Here is a 17431-nt window from a genome sequence, read left to right on the forward strand (position 1 = left end):
ATTTTGCCCTGGATAGTTTTATATCAGATTTTGGACAGATAATGGAAGCTGATAGAAGCGCTATCTTCAGAAGCTCTGCGTGGCACAAACAGGGAAGACCAGCATGAAACTAGCAGAAAACACATGGATCAAAAGGGAACGTTACCTTGGGTTGAAGAGGGGGATGGAGATTGGTAGCTACTGAACATGTAGCAAGCCTAAGTTGGGGAATCATCTCATAAAGTGACGTTATTGTTGTGTCTGCCTACAATGGTCTCCCCATGATGTCCAGGGCCAGACATGCTGGCCCTTGCCACACCTTGCTGGTGGTGGAATCTAGCAGCCAGATGAAACACTTAAATTCAGATGTTTGCATCATTGGTCTGTATCTGAGCCTGACCTTCCTGGCCCTTCTATAGCCCAAGGAATGATAGTGACACTTTGGGGGAACATTGAATCAGATCTAATTTAGACAACTACCTTAGGGTTAGATAAAATGCACTCTGGAAATGCTGATATTTTTCTGTTTTTCTCCAGGACTGTGAAGTCATCTGAGGACAAGGTGAGGGTCTGCCTCAAACCCCCATCTATATCCTGGTGACTGTGGTCCAGATCTCCCCGTCTGTGAAATATCTGGACAGAGGTCACAACTTCAGCAGAAGCATTGTTACAATAATAACCTAAAAAATTAAATGTTAGCACTTTAATCATCCAAATTATCTAACTTGTACAAAAAAAATCCTTAATAATAACACAATATTCCCACTACCTCACTTTTTATGTGGAATGATGCTGATTCTGCCAGTGTCTCTCCATGTCCCAGGGCTCAGGTCTTCAAAATGCCTTAGCAGAATCCTGGGGAAGATCGGGATGAATCATCATCTTACTGAGTTTCTCACTAGGAGGAGGGTGCTGTCCGTGGGGAGGTTTCCTCGTCTCCAGTCATGAGTCTCACGGGGGACCTTGACATTGGTGATCATGGTGACAACCATCTCTGATCACCTCCAGCTCAGAGCAACCAAAGACTCTGGCAAGATGGGTCAGTGCTACGTCTGTTACTGGTGGCAAAAATCATATTTGTCAGGCTTCAGAAGGACTTTGCTCTCTGTCCTTTAGGGTTTGGATAATTTTCCTGTGATGCACAACACCAAGCATCGTGCTCTACTTTTCCCTCAAGAGATTCATATCCACCTCTGCCATGTCCTAAAATAGCACCTTAACCCTTGAGGGTACCCAGGGTGATGGACAAGGCTTCTTCTCATTCCTGTAGCAAGCAATGCAGAAAAACCTCCAGCCCAGCAGACTGTCTTCATTTATTCTTTCTCATTGTGTGCCAGGAGACAAAAATGGGATTGCCCACAGGTGCAGAGATGCAATGAACTTTGGTCTCCTGAATGCCCTGAGCTTCTGCATAGGTAGGTGGAGGGAAGTAACACTTTTTTATTTTCTTAATTTTAATTTTCTAGTTGTTGCTTTTGTTGTTGACAGGAAGAAAGCAGCAGCCAGCCCTGTGAATGCCAGTGTCTCAGGGTCCCTCAGGACTGCTGACAGATGGAGGAAAACTCAAGGTGGGAAACTTAAGGAGCGTGAGGAAGACTGGGCAGTAACTGCTCAGCTTTGCCATGAGCAAAGACTTTCTGTACGTACCCAAAGGCAGAGTTTAAGGGGGAAATAAATGGGTAGGAGTATAGCTCAGGAGCCTCTGGGATTAGGTGATGGCTGAGTGGGGATTTTCAGGATCGCTGTTTTAGAGTTAGGTGCCTAAATTCTCTATAAATCCCCCTTTAGATTTGTAAATCCTTTGTGAATGCTCTCAGTAAATAGGATTGCAGCCAAGAAATACCAGGCTGCTGTCAGCCATTTCTCTTCTCCAGAAATTAATCCTACAAGGGCATGAATTTGGCTGGTTTGCGGGTGCTGGTTTCCTGCAGAGTAGGGTATCAGAGCAGAGGTTCTGGCTACCGCTGAGGTCTCACTGACCACTGCATCTTTGCTGCACTGACACAGGCACAAAGTAGGAAAAAGAGAAAAAATTAAGCCTCTCAAACTAAGAAGGGGGATGATTCATCCTGCTGCAGCTTGGGCAAGGGAGAAGAGAGTTGACCCATAGTTCCCCATAACACCGTGTTCCCCGATGGCATTTTGACTCCTCCTTTGCATGGCCTAGGATGGTGCTCTGAGCAACAGACTGTGACCTTTGCAAGGAATCTCAGAGCACCATCCCAAATAGTCAGGGGAAGGAAAGGACAAGGTCTGTGGTGTGATCTTCCCTTCCTGCTAAACCATCACAAGCAGAGATAAAGCAGTTATCCTGTTATCCTCACACCGGGGTGGCTTTCCCCCGTGTTGCCCAGCACACATACTTTTCCTTCCTTTTTTTGCAATTTACATTTTTCATTCATTTACACGTGATATTAATCTTTCCTTAATCTCCAATTCCTTGGGGTGTGGGTGGGGGGATGAATTCCATTTGTTTTTGTTCCACTCTATCAGACACAGCAGCTATAAGATTAAATGATAACTGTGGACCTAATAATAAAAATACAATATAATGTAATGAAAGTAATGTAGATCTAATCCTCTATTTTATTGCATCCTGAGTGCCTTTGGTGCTATTATTTTTTTCCTGCACCTCTGTCTTTGACTTAGCTGCATCTTTTCAAGGAAGCAAAGGGATTTGTAAAGATTATAGTCTTATTCTGTTGAGCACAGACTTGCTGTGGGGCACCTTTAATTACAAAATACTATCGCTGCTTATAGGGATGTGTGTTTATACATGCGCATGTCAGTGTGTAGCTTGTGTGAGGCAGATATTCCAAGCACCCCAAAGCACTAATGTTGGCTCAGGCAGTAGTACCTGGCTAATGCTGCTGTGTCTCTTTCCTTATATTATCTTCTTCCTCCTTTTTCTAAGTCTCTTTCACTCTCAGCCATTTAATATTATTATTATTATTATTACCCCTATTTTGGGACAAGCTTTAGCAGCATTTAAAGGAGGAACGCCTCCTTGCAAAACCTCCCTGTTTGATGTCTTCTGCAGCTGCCGCTGTCCCCATTCTTCTACCAGTGATGCTCAAGAGGTCTCCAAGGTGCATACCCTGTCTGACCTATGCTGCCCTCGCTGTCTCTCCTGCTCTCTGGATCACTCTGGGAATGTTACTTTGAATGCTAGCAGTGTCTCTTATCTCAAAGTGCAGAACAGTGTGGCCAGCCCTTAACAGCAAGGGTGCTTTGCAGGCAGCTCAGACAAGGTCTGGGAAAGGGGAAACAACTGACCTAAGATCTTTCACGGAGTCGGTGGCAGAGACTTTCTGTAGCTACAAGTGCCCACTAGCCTCAGCAGAGGGGGAGAAGCAGTAGGTAAAGGACCTGTTTTAAAGTCCCTGTGCTCGTTTACAGAGGTGCATTGGACAACACAGGTCATTGTTACTCTGCTGCTGGGGACGTAGTAGCAAGGGATGCCCACTGATTAAACTTGTGTGCAGCCCAGGGGATCTCAGAAGGATCCTCTGCTGAATCAAGCATCTCCAGCCTGTGATGTTACCACTTTTGATAGGGAGGATGTCTTCTAGTTTTCTCTGCAGTTTCCCAGTGTTCTGACAGAATTAGTTCTCCTCCCTTAGCTCTCCTAGGCCAGGAAGGATTAATCCTACTGATGGAAACATAAGTTCTGGGAATGATCTTGATCATCAAACAGCACAGGAAGCAAGAATTCTGCTGTCCTAGAAATGAAATATATATATATATATAAATATTAAAATCTATTTTCTTTTGCATCAGGATGAAAGCAATGCTCCTCAGAGATGTGTGTAAGAGAAAAGAAATGCTTTCTACCCTGGATATCAGAGAGTTTATGTGGGATGTGGTACAGTTGCAGCCAAGACTATCCTGACTCAAGAAGGACTCGAATGTGGTTCCTTCACAGAATTAGAGTAACTCCCCTATCTCCACTTATCATCTCCTCCTGCCTGGTAGAGAAGCCTTTAGTGCAAGCTTGCATAAAAGCAAGCACACACTCAGAAGACAGGACCAGTCATCATCCCCGAAACTGGAGGAGATGCACCACCAGGCCCCATCTTTGAACTCAGACCTTTCACAACCACAGAGGGGTCTTGGATAGATTCAGCTCCAGATTCACACATCTTAGATACAGCTCAGTTGAATAAGCATGTATCCAACAACTGGGCGTTCCTCTAGGGCCTTCAGTTGGTCTCCAAATGCCAGTCAAGAAAGTGTTGACATACTTCCCAGCTCTATTTCCAATGTCCCATAATATCTCAGATGGCACCATAAATATGTTTCAGCAAAGGAACAGTCCTCCAGCATCTGTGGACATCAAGGCCTAATGAAAATGTCTTAAAATGTGAATTCAAACTCACCTCTTGGGTCTTTTCTGACTCACTAGGGTCATGAGAATCTCTTTCAAGATTCTGTTCATTTGAGATGTACCCATGAATGCCTCCCCAGAAAAGCATGGGATCCAGTAGGACTAATATCATATGTCAGTCTTATCTGGGATGTTCCAGGGCAGTCAAGTGGCATAAAATCTCATACTTTGCACTCTTGACCTTGATCTCCTCTGAAACCCCAGTTTTCCCTCAGTGAACCTTTGTCCTTATATCTTGCTCTCATTTTCTGCTCTGTTTCCCTCAGACATGGGTAGCTTCCCATAAACTGTCCAGAAAATGATAAAAAGAGGGAAACATAGTCCTGCTAGCAAAATTCAATCACAGACAGGTGTTAGCTTTAAATACAGACATGTATTTCTCCGTTCCTTGGTGAGACCAGTCTATCAAATCCAGCCTAAATGGACTTAGCCATGTATTTCAATGTCCTGCTTTCTCTGCTGACAGTGATTGCTCCCTGCTTCCTCTGGGAAGCTCCAAATTGCTGGTCTTCTGTCTGCCAGTGGGATGCACATGCTATTTCTACATTTGTGTTGTGCCTCCAGCGGTTTCCATTACTTACAGCTCAGGGGAGGAGTGTGGTTTGCAGGAGAGCGTTTGCAGGGACGTGACCTCCAGTCTGCTGGATGCAAGTCCAGTCTCTGCTCTTTGAACTAGCAAGGTCACTAGGAGAACGCAAATCCAGCTACTGGAGGTGGTGGAGTCGGTCTCTAGAGGGAGACAGGATCATGCTGATTTCAGCAATATTTCAACAACCTACTGATTTCATTTTCCTTCCTTATAGTCCTGCCTGTTGGGGCTCTAGGAACTAACACCCATAATTTCAGCTTTGCCATCTAACCATCTCAAGCTGATCTTCCACCAGCTGCAGTGGAGACTGTATTCTGCTTATGGGGACTACCTTTGTGTTTTTTTTTCCAATAAAACTGAGGCACTGTGAGATCATGTGCTTTGCTTAAGACATCACAGCAAGGCCCTGCCAGAGACAGGATTCAAATACTGGTCTCTGGGCTCCTCTTGTTTCATCCTCTAGCTTTGATGATGACAAAAGAAGCTCTCTACACTGCCTCAGAGCAGAAGTTAGCAGAAATTCCTGGACATCCGAGACTAAACTTGTAACCTCCACAAGTGAAGTTTCAGGTAACTGAAGGATGGAATTTAGCACTTAGCAAGCAGTTTTATCTTTCTGCATTCCCCCTTTCCCGGTGCAATACAACTCCCATTCAGGCAAAGTGCTTTTTAAACACGCAGGTGTTTTTTTCCTGTGGTAACATTCAGAGTGATTTACTTATCAGCTGAATGCTTGAATGTTGGTGTCACTTGTCCCAATCTGCATTGCTTTCTGCCTCCGGTCTGCTATCAGAGAAGAGGGAGGCGCTGAAGCAGAAGATGCAAGACTCTGCCTTGCTGTAATTGTTAGGTGAACAGAATCAGATGCTGTGCAATAATAAGCCTTGATCTGTAGCCTTTCTTTACTGCTTATCTGCTTATACTGGGAAAAAAAATATTACATGTTGCCATGGCAAGCTCCCAAGTTATACTGTGGTAGATGCAATGTCTAGAGGTTTTGTAAGTATATAGAGTATTTTTAAGTATCTAGAGTATTTGTAAGTATATCTGTGTTCTTGATCCACCTGGATGATACTGTGCACTTCCTTTTCCTAATGATAGTATCAGAATTGCATCTCATATCTAAAGAAACCCAACTAAGATATCTGTCTTTCTGCCAGGAATTCCCAGACACGTAGACGCTACCCTTGAAATACACCTGCTTCTCAGGAAGAAAGTTTTGTTCAGCATGGTTTACAAGAGAAAAATCTATGTTCTGGGCATAAGCTGAAACACAGGAGGTTCCATCTCCAGGTGAGGAGGAACTTCTTTACTGTTAGGGTGACAGAGCAGTGGAACAGGCTGCCCAGGGAGGTTGTGGAGTCTCCTTCTCTGGAGGTCTTCAAAACCCGCCTGAATGCCACCCTGTGCCACATGCTCTAGGTGTGCCGGCTCAAGCGGGAAGGTTGGACTAGATGATCTCTAGAGGTCTCTTCCAAGCTTGAATATTCTGTGATTCTGTGATCTTCTACCTTACCATCCAAGTGGAGCCTTAGAATCTCTAGTGACACGGATTGGTTGAACTGGTCACGTTTCTGAGACTTTTTTCTTGAAACATGCAGAAAATATAATTGATATTGGTCAAAGCAAATATTTCCATCAGCTCTTATGAAAATCTCATTATTGGTGTAATTGCTGGTGAATAATCTATTAATTTAGATTTAGGAGAGTGTGGAGTGAGCTGGTTGGAGTGAGTTGGTGTTTTGGGAGAGGTGGAAAGAGGCAGCACATCTCCATTCTTGAGGACGTTCTGTGCTCCAGATCCCTCCTCTTGCCCAGTACTGCTTGTTAATGTGGACATGGGAAGCCATCATTTCATTTATATTATTTCCATTCAGAGCATCTGAAGCAATGAGGGTGGCTCATATGCAGTGTGGATAATGTGAAAGCCAGGAATGAAACATGGACTGAAACAACTGACAGTGTAGATGCAACCACATGTTAATCTCAGGGTAAAGTTCAGCCCAGGTTAGACAGCTGGACTTAGCTAGGTCTCAGGACCTTCAATTAGGACATGCTGTTCTGTGCAAAAGCTCTTTTCACCAGCTCTGCAGTTCATAGAAAGAGTTATCTATATTTCCCACTCCATCCTAAATCAAATGACAGCACTTGCGTTAAACACCATAATGTGATTCTGTGAGATACTTCTGCCATGCCCTTTTAATGTAATTATAATAAAATTACTCTGTGCACCTCCAGACAGATAAAAGCAGAAGATAAAAGCTGGAACAAAAGTATATCTACAGTAAAAAATAACCCAACCCAGCCATGGATTATGATGTAATGAAGGACACTGGAAGAAATCTAGAGAAAACTCTCTTCCATGCCCCCTACACTTGTACAAAATGCAAGAGGACCCTTAATACCTACAGTACATGTCAGTACTCCATCTTACATCTCATTTGAAAGGCCATCTTGTTCAATTAGCCACCTATTAGTGGCAGTTAATTGACACAAAGGACACCAGGATTATGAAGCTAAAAGTCAATGAGAGGCTCCTAGCATTGCTCCAGCTGGTGTTAATGGTGGGGAACATCCACTATTCGGGTGATGGGCTGATTGGTCCCAGCCCCTCAAGCCATTAGTGAGTGCTCCTTTCCCCTCTCCCCTGACAGCATCCATCACTATAATTGAAGTTAACTGGCTTTAGAGGCCTGACTTTGGATCCGTGTTGTTGACAAGACTCCTTGATTTCCAGGGGACTTCTCCTAGCAGAGATATTTGGGCTGAGCAGCATGGGAATGGCCTGGAGAGGCATTTGACTGATTCAGGTTTGTCCCTCTGGCCAAGCTTATCAGCACAAAACAGCAAACAGAAAACAGGTTTTCTGGAGAAAAAAAAAATGTGGTGGTTTATGTGGCATTTGGTAGGAAAGGGAGCCACTCAAGCAGGGTCTGGAAGTCAGAGGAGTCCTCCTGTGCAGTGGCTGCCTACTGTTTTTTACTCTCTTGTGGATTCACAGGTGCTTTCTTAAGGGCAAACTCATCTTACACACCTTCCTTCATGATGCCCTGGTAGACTTGTCCCCTTTATTTAACAATCATCCCTGAACTCACCAGAAAGCTGCCTCACTGCACTGCACCATGAGCTTTGCATCAGACGTGCAGAAACTGGTCAGATTTAATTAGAAAATTACTAAGAGTTAGGAGAGGGCATGAAAATAGGTCTAACCTAACCTAACTCTAACCAAGTCCGTTTCTGGGGTTAGAAAAAAATGGTAAATCCCTAATGCCAGCTGCTGCTGGAGCACTAACTGCTTCAGCAAAGGGAGTCCCACAGAGTGTATGGTCTCTTTGCCTAAACATAAGTACTTAATGTTATTTCTGAGATTCCCGAGGGTACCCAGCTCATCCCCATGGGACTGGCAGATATAGCCAGGATCTGTTGGTGACCTAAGCCTTTCAAGAATAAAAGCTGAAGGCAAGGTGGAATATTTTGGAGCACCTTGATTGAGAAATGCATTTCAAGTTCAGGAGTGCACTTGTCAGCAGACATCTAAATTCAGGTGTCCTAACCACTGAGGTCAGTGGTATTCGTCTTTCAGAGAATGAGGATACCATCCTCAGTCAGCAACTGTTATCAACTATGATTCTGTCTCCTGAATAATATAAGGGTATCTAAAACTCACCATTCACTTATCCCTGGGCCCTTGCCCTGAACTTAACCAGAAGAGAGAAATAAAAGAACAGGACAAGTTAGTGACCTTCCTCTTAGTTTGGCCCAGAATTTGAGCTGGTTTGTGAGCCGATATATTGTTCTCTTTGGCACATAGGCAAATTTACTTTTCCTCCTTATAATCATGACTCTCAAGTTTTGCCACTGTGATGCATTCAGAGGACTTCGATGTGACTTGTGATTTCACAGCTGAAATGAAATAGTCACTTGGTGTTCAAAAAGTGACCCTCTAGGTTCTTCGAGGTGTTTTTTTTCCATCAGGAGGCACATGTCTGGAATCTCTGTTGCTTCTTGACTTCTGGTCACAGGAAGGATACACTGTTCTTTTTTTTTTTTTCCCCTATTTTTTTAATATGCAGAAGTAAATAATGATAAACAAATCAATAAACAGTGACAGCTGGTGAGCTGCCTTCACACAGAAGATGTATTTATTCTGAATGTCTGTATATTGTTCAAAAAAAACAGTGAAGAAATCTAATACAAAAAAAAAAAGAAAAAAAAAGACAAATCTTTGGTTTGAATCTTTTCCAAAAATGGATTGATTCAAATTTATACCACTTTAAATTGTATTTGTCATGGATGAAGAAGAACTTTAAATGGGATCAGTTTGTTATCTTGCTCTGAAAGACAGTATCTGTTCCTAGAACCTCTTCAGTGACTGAGGAGAGAAATAAAGACATTGTGGGAGAGGTCTCCCCATGGATAAGACACCATGGAAGAGACAGGCTTGGGAATTTGAGTTCGGGTGCATGATTTTGTAGCAGTTATATTATTAGGTTTTGGGGATATGAACCATCTTTTGCCTTAGGACTGTATGAGCTGTTCTAGCTCGATGGCAGGCCAAGAAATGACTCTAACTGCAAACTACAGAGAAAATATTGAGATTGCTTAATTATGACACATCTTTGTAAAGTGATTTGCTTCTGTCTCACATCAGCTGTCTCTAATCATCACAATTTTAGATTCCTCTGACAAGACCTCCTAGAACTGAGAACAGAACCAGGCTCTGGCAGTTAGATAGATGCATTGCAACAGGCTTGATATGTCGCTTCATTTTTGTGTTAGAGAGAAATCAGACTGCAATATCCATCACTAATAATTAGCAGTGTTATTAATCTAGCTATCATCATCTTTCTTTCAGAAAGCTCCCCAAAACATTTGAAATGGCTGTCATCAAAGACATGCCCTGGTTTCCACTGGTGTGAATTTACAGATGACTGTTTTGTCATTTCTGGTTTTAGTTCCACCCTAAATTTTGGGAACTATAGTAGAACATCACGGTACAGATTGTTCTTATCTTTCTAGTTAAAAACGAGAATTAAATTCTTTCCTAAAACTGAGAGGTCAAAGGACACTTTTCCTTGCCAATACATTTGTGGATATAGTTACAAATAAATTTATCTAGTGCTGTGGGAGTTTAATATGATTTAGGGTATAATCCCTTTATGTCCTGCTGAAGAAACTGGAGTGACTCTAGATTTAGGTCAATGGACCTATTAGCAGAAATTTCCAAATGAAGATTTAAACATGGCAGATTTTCATAGCTTGCCTCCACAGAAGAAGTCCTGAAAGCAATGCATGGGAGAGGCTGGACGACCATGTAGTTATTGCAGTAAGCAGAGATTTAGATTTAGACATCTTTTTTTTTTTTGCCATAGACTTTCTGTGGGACATGACTGTATTTCTTTTTAGTCCCCTTGGGATGGATTCCGTGTGAGGATGAATGCATTGCAGATGGGCTGTAGCACAACAGAAGGCTCACAAGTATAGATGAACTGCCTGATGGAGGTAAATTCACTTTCTGTCTGAAACATTGTTTGCAAAACTTGGAGCTCTTTCAGGAGGAAAGAAATAATTTCACTCCAAAGGATTATAGCCACCATTTCTGACACTCTCAGCCCACACAGCAGAGGCTTTGAGGAGCTTTGACACAGCTGAGGCTCTCCCTCCCCAGCTTTCCCTCATCAGCCAGGACACTCATTTAGATCTGACATGACTCCTTAGTGAATTATCTCATCATTACTAATAACCCTATTTGCTAGATAGGTCTGCCTAGCACCCCCCTCCCATGGACAATTTCCTCATCTCCCTCTTTTCCATGTATCTTCTCCTAATGACGAGCACTCCGTTTGTAGATTGCTTTCACACCAGCCTGATGGATGTCAGGTGCAAATTGATTGCCAGATGGGGTCAAGTCAAACCAAAGGATGTCCCTGTTTTCCAGACCACATGCTGGATTGTTCTGCTTTTCTCTGATACATGACATTCAGAGCATCCCACATTAGTAATAGACAGGCCATCACTCTGGACTGATGTGCTAAGTCTGGAGAGGTCCACACTTCTATTTGACTGATTTTGCACTTCTGCATTAGGCAGTTATTTTAATCACAGCAGCATGGGTTCAGCTACCTGTTTTGCAATTTATGCCAAGTTTCATGCAGTTGAAGATAGCTTTCTGCCTGAGAGTTTAAGGAACACAGATGAATCCTATTTCAGGCTCACAGGGTGGAAAATACCTGCATTCTTGCATTGGGATCTGTAGCAGCACAGAAGGGGGTGGAGGCGTGTACACATCATGTCTACAAGTGCAGGCCTCTCTAATTAATTCTTCTGAGGATCCCTGGGAGATTCAAAATCCCCCTACAATAATGAAACTTATTCAATGTTTAATTGGACACTAATAATTAAAATATACCTTCTTTCAGCCTAAACCCACCCTGCTCATTTTAACTGCCAGCTTAATTATCAAACCACACTGATTGCTTAATTTTCATGGTCATCACTTCATGAAAAGCAGCAGTGCTGGTGCAGAACATGGCAACATTTTGCAATACATGGGGAAAAAAAAAATAGATGCCTGTGCAGCTCATGGGAACAGGCATCCATCACAGTTTGAATTTTATCTCAGGCTTTTTCAGTCTTGCTCTGTATTATTTGTATCTGGAGACAATTTCTGTCAAAGGTCAGAAAGCCCTGTGCTGTGCCAAAAAGAGAAGGGTAGACAGACCTTATGCTGGCATAACCTCTGCCTCAGGAGACCAATAGCCTGTGCAGGGCACTGTTTGTTTTGTTTTGATTTTGTTTTAATGAGCAGCCTTGGATAGCCTCTTATATGGCATTTTCAGAGCAACATTTGCAGTAAGCCCATTTTCAGAGCTGAGATAGCAAACCAGTTTGCTGAAGAAATCAAGGACCGTTTCTAATGCAAAAGGCATCCAAGGATATTTCCCCTCATGTCTCGCTGTGAATATTTGGGGAGAGACTAAAACTTTCAGAGAAGTGGTACAAAAAGACTCAGTTATCAAAGCCCGGTGTCTAGGGACTCTTGCAAAAACAGTGAGAGCCAGACTAACCTTGTAGTAGCTTGTCTGAGAGCAGAGTTGGAACTCTGTGTCATTTATTTATTATTATTATTAGTGAGAATGAACTTAATGTCTTTTTTAACTAGTGAACAAACAAGGAAATGTGCCAGCTGTTACTATCTAACTATGAACCCAGAGATCAGTGACAAGAGAATTCATTGCATCCTAGCAGACAGGGCTGTTCCATCTGACCAATCCTTAGGGATTTTTTTCTTTCCCTTTCTATCAATGTTCTCCCAGTGCAAAGGTTATAAGAGCTTTATAACACTGCAGAATTATTGCCTGTAAAGCCCTAGACAAGTTTACAACCCAGAGCAAGAAAAATAGGTGCCATGCACTGAACTCCTCTGAGGCTGTGCCCAGCCTGTCTGTCTCTCCAGAAGCTGGTTTTATAGACTTATTGCAAGTCTATGGAGAGTCTGATCCGTCTGTGCTTCTCTAGAGCTTTGCTGCAATGTCTGCTGATGGGCTAAGCATGGACTCAACTCTTTCCTCTTAGGAGAGCCCCAGAACCGTCCCACAAGCCCTCAACCACCCTCTCCTTCAGTCTCTTAGTGTTGCATGACTTAATGCTATCTTCCATTCAAAACTAGGAGTGGTGCAAAGCACCCACCAGATGCACATGAGGAACTTGCTTGCCTAGAAGAGCCTCTGTTATAACCTGATGTGGACTGGGACCTGGCAATCTCTTTTATCTGCTTTGTCCTTGAAAATTTACACCCTTGATTCCTGAAAGGCTGAGAGACAAGCCTTGTGATGTTGTTCTGGATCTCCTCCGTGCCCCTGGGGGGCTGTTTGATTGGAGAGGAGCATCCTCATAGACTGGGATATCTAGGTTTTGTTTCCCTTCTTACTTTTTTTTTTCCTACACAGAGATACTACTCACGATTACTAACAGGAGACCCCCACACACCTGCAGTTTCCTGTTCTTCAGGCTTAGCTATGTGCTATGCAGTTCTACAGGCAGAGTTACTTGTGTTGTATTTGCTGTGCTGTCACTCCATTGAGGAGGTGCTGTCACTCCATTGAGGAGGTGTTCCATCAGGTCAGGTCAGATCAAATTGTCTCTACACCAAACAGGAAACAGAGGATGGGCAGGAGTCTAGATTGATATCCACACAAGATTCTCTTTCTGATGCTGAACAGCTGAATGAAAGAAATAGTTCACTAAAAGAAGCATAAATGAAAAGTCCCTTTGTAAGAAGTCACAGGACTGTAACACTAACCAGCCTGTGTCTTCTATTCTTTCCAAGGACTTTTGGCAGTTCGAACACTCTCTTCTAACCCTACATACTCTAACTCTACCTATGCCAAACCTTCTGTAAGCCTTCCTGCTCTACTCTTCCTGCCCTCCCATAAGCCTGCCATAAGCCTACCTACTCAAATCCTACTTGCCCTAACTTAGTCCTAGACTAACACTACCCTAATCCTGCCCTAACCTAACCCTACCCTAAGCCTTCCAACTCTGGTCTCTACCTTCACCCTCCCCAGGGTGGAGGTTTTGTATCAGTGATGCAAAACAAGACCACTGGGGTGTTGGCAGTAATCCAGGAGACACTATTTGCTAGATAGGACAGTATGTGTCCCACCTAGATACTGACAGATACTGTAATGAGATTCTTCCTCAAGCTTCTTCTGATTTTGATGGACATCTCCTTTCCACTGTAGAAGTATCTGACGACTTGCTGCTTTGCTTCATGGCATGCATCCTTCATACTTTTTCCATGACTGAAACTTTGTTCTTGTCCTGTTTTCCTGCAATTTCATCTTAACTCTTAGAAAAAAAAAAGTAAAAAACAACAGCTCAGGCTGACCATCTGTCCATCTCCCTGCCTGCATCCTGCTTTGGGATTTTATTTCACACAGGGGCTGCTTTGAGAATGGGCTTTGGGAACCACTTCAGTTTATTTGAGAAGAGAAAATCTACTTGGCAAGTTCTTTTCCCTTCTTCCTTTCATTCCCCACTTCATTTGCCCTTGACAAACTCAGTTCCTCTGTCACCAGTTTGCTGTCTGACCAGGGCATTCTGCCAGGAATCCCTTGCCAGCCTTGAATAATAAATACCAGCTAAGTAATGGACTAATGCCAGGGTGAACTGATCGGAAGAATACCCTTCAGGTCTCCGATCAATAATTGTTAGCTTTTGCTGTCCTCTTCTTGAAAAAAAAAAAAAAAAAAAAACACAAAAACACATCATCTCCTCATCTCCTCACCAACATAAGAGAAGACCACAAAGAAACCCATTTACCCCTAATCTCACTCCCAGGCATTCATATGTGCTTTAAGGGACAGATTGCAGGTTAATGCTTTTTGCCTAGAAATACTTTGCTAAGACATTAACTTCTGGCCAGGGGATCACTGCCCCCAGGGCCTGAACTGTGAAGGGAGTGATGCTGGGGGCAAAATACTGATGCAATGGCGCGTGGGACTTTTACCTCCAGCAACATGGCCTGGATTGGAAGTCCTGCAGGTGATGGGCATTGTAGATGCATCCAAGACTTACTGAATTAAATGTGCTGGGCCATAGCTAGAAGGTAACAGGTCTGTAGAGAACATCAGTTTTGCTCAACAGCTTGAGTCAAGAGATGTATTTTCCTGAATTTCCCTAAACTATGAATAGGTTGTGTTCCCCTTCACATTTTGCACCATTCAGTAACTGGCATGCTCTTGACCATGTAAATTAGGACTCATCAGCCAAAACTGGGACTCTGCAATGCTAGAATCAGTATGGATGTATAAAGATATAACAAAGCTCTCAAAGTTGGTCTTAGCAACTTGACCATGCAAGTTTTTCTCTCACTTTCTTATGCATGCAGTCTCTGCTTCCAAACACATGTCTATCTGCTAGGGCTATGGTACTGCAGGCTGCGGTGAAGCAGGCATCACATACCTCCTTGACACCGACTTAGAGTTGAAGAGACCATGCCAAGCAGGTCATTGAGACCCAATGATTTTTAAGTGACTTAGTGCTGTAAAATAATACATTGATCTTCCTGACAAGTTAATCTGAAAAGCCCATGTTCCATGAGTCGGTGTGAGAAGCATGGCTGCTTGAAGCATCTGGGGTGAGGGAAGGATGTGGGGCAGTAGTGGAAGGAGTGTGAAATCCAAGCCCAAAACAGAGTTTTAGATCTCAGCTTTAGGAAGAATTAATTCTCCTATTCAGAGGGAGGGTGAGCTTCATACATTCCTTATGGGGAACAGGGCTTCTCAAAACTGTTTGCCCAATTGTTTGAGGAAGTCAGAAATTGAGTCAGAAAGCAGGACCCCATAATGCTGCATAAATCTGAACAAGGCAATCCCTATCACATGAAATTCATAGTCCAGAATCTAATGGAAGTTCCAGTCCTTTCTGTAGTCATTTTTGATTGCCTACTGATTTTTTTTTGACTTATTAGAAAAGCTTTTCAGTTGAGGTTGAGCATCATGCTGTATTCTACTCACCTGGCACTTGGTGATGATCAAGTGATAAGGATATACATGCATGAGCACCAGGTGCTAGCTGGAAATGGATGAATACACTTGCACTTCCAGGAAGCAAGCATGAATGGAAATCTGAGTTTTGTCCCTCACATGGTGGAAATGTTCTCTCTTTAAGGTATCAGTGCTTAAGAAGTAGCAGCAATTAATTTCTTTTGGGGACTTTAGTAATATGTTCCTCACCTAATCCTTTTCAATTCCTTCCAAACCTCAGAGTGCTGTGGAGCTCCAGCAGGAAGAGAAAGCTTAGAGTACAGTAAAAAAAGCTGTCATATCCTCAGGATTTTAAAGATCATGGAATTTTATCCATTCATTTCAGACCTATCGAATGCTTTTTGTTTGTTTGTTTGTTTTTTTCCTTAAACAGAGCTGCTGCAATTTTGTTCCACAAAAGACTGTCATGCACCTTGTCTTCAGGCTGGTGTGACTTCCCCACATTATCTGTCACAGTAATTTGCCTCTGTATGTCCTATCTAGGACATGTCACCTTAGGGCCTGCTCCTCACCAGATAGAGAGAGCAGCAAGGAACAGAAGACGTGAATTTCATTTAATGTACAGAGGCAAGGACAAGGATTATAAGGATTTAAGATTCAACAAAAGGTGAATGCTAAATTGACATACTGGTTGACTTAAAGCAGAACTTGTCCAAAGAAGATTAGTGGTGCAAGGGCATGGGAAAGGAAACTGAGTGCAAATAGGTGTGTTCTGCACCTTACAAAGGAGCTTCAGTACTCAGAAATAAGTCTTTTCTACCATCTAATGGACAAAGACAAGTCAGTATCTGTATGGGGCAAGGTGGATCATGGGCCTGTACCAGAGTGTGCGTGTAGGGTAATGTACATGAGAAATAGGAGATAAGGGGTGTGTGAGAGATATTTGATGGGTGTATGAGATACAGAAACAAACATGTGGCTTCTGTCTCTTTCACGAGAGCTTTCTCTTTCAAGAAGCTGAAGGAGTTAGGGGAGCTTTCAGGTGGACAGAAGCTGCTCCCAGAGAGACCTGCTGAGTACATGGTCATGGACTTCTTCCTTTCTCATGGATTTCAGGAGAAAGAAAACCAGGTCTCATCCTTACCACAAAAGAGATAGGCCGAGGTCAAAAGAGATATTACCTTTGCCTCTTGCAGAATGAAAAGTCTTCTCAGCTTTGTCATATCTTTTCCTGGGATGCTGTGGTTAGTGGAGTTGTATTTCATGGACCAAAGGACCACATCTATGTGGAAAGCTTTATGTACTATGTGTCAAGAGAAATATCTGGAGAGCCTGGATCCCGTGGATTTACTGGCATAGTAGAGATTCCTGCATTGCTCCTTACGCTGAGACTTTCTATAGGAGAACAAAGCACCATCAACAACATAAAAGAATAAGCAGCACTCTTGTTCAGTGAAACATAGGTAAGAATGTCTCTATTTCCTGGCCTGAATTAACTGGCCATGGGTGGTTTGTTGAGCATGAGCTAACTGCCTTCTTTGTGTTTGAGAGAGTATACAAATATAACCCCATATGCTGGTGCTTAATGAGATATTGCTTTCTGACATGCCATTTCAGAGCTGTCTACAGTGTTATTTGGGTGTCAGTCTGTTGCTGTCCGGTCATGACAGAGTGTTCAGTGGGTACAACAACATTTAAATCAGTTTACTTCCATCTCTCTGTTTTGACAAAACATTAACAATATGCAATCACAACTAAAGTTAATTTCACCCTGCCACTCCTCAGGTTTGCCACTCTGCTAATAGAGCTGGTTGGATATCCCTCCTCTGAGTGTTTTTTCTGTGTGTGTGTGTGTGTGTGTGTGGTTTTTTTTTCCCTCCCAGTGTGGCTCAGCAGGAGAAAAAAAGCATCCTCCAGTTACAGAGTGATTTGAAGGTTAACACAACGACCTTCATTGGGCTCCTAAGAGGGATAATGATCTCTCGC

This window comes from Nothoprocta perdicaria, unplaced genomic scaffold, assembly GCF_003342845.1.
Source record: "Nothoprocta perdicaria isolate Ctin4 unplaced genomic scaffold, notPer1 scaffold_89, whole genome shotgun sequence".
In the NCBI taxonomy this organism is placed as follows: Eukaryota; Metazoa; Chordata; class Aves; order Tinamiformes; family Tinamidae; genus Nothoprocta; species Nothoprocta perdicaria.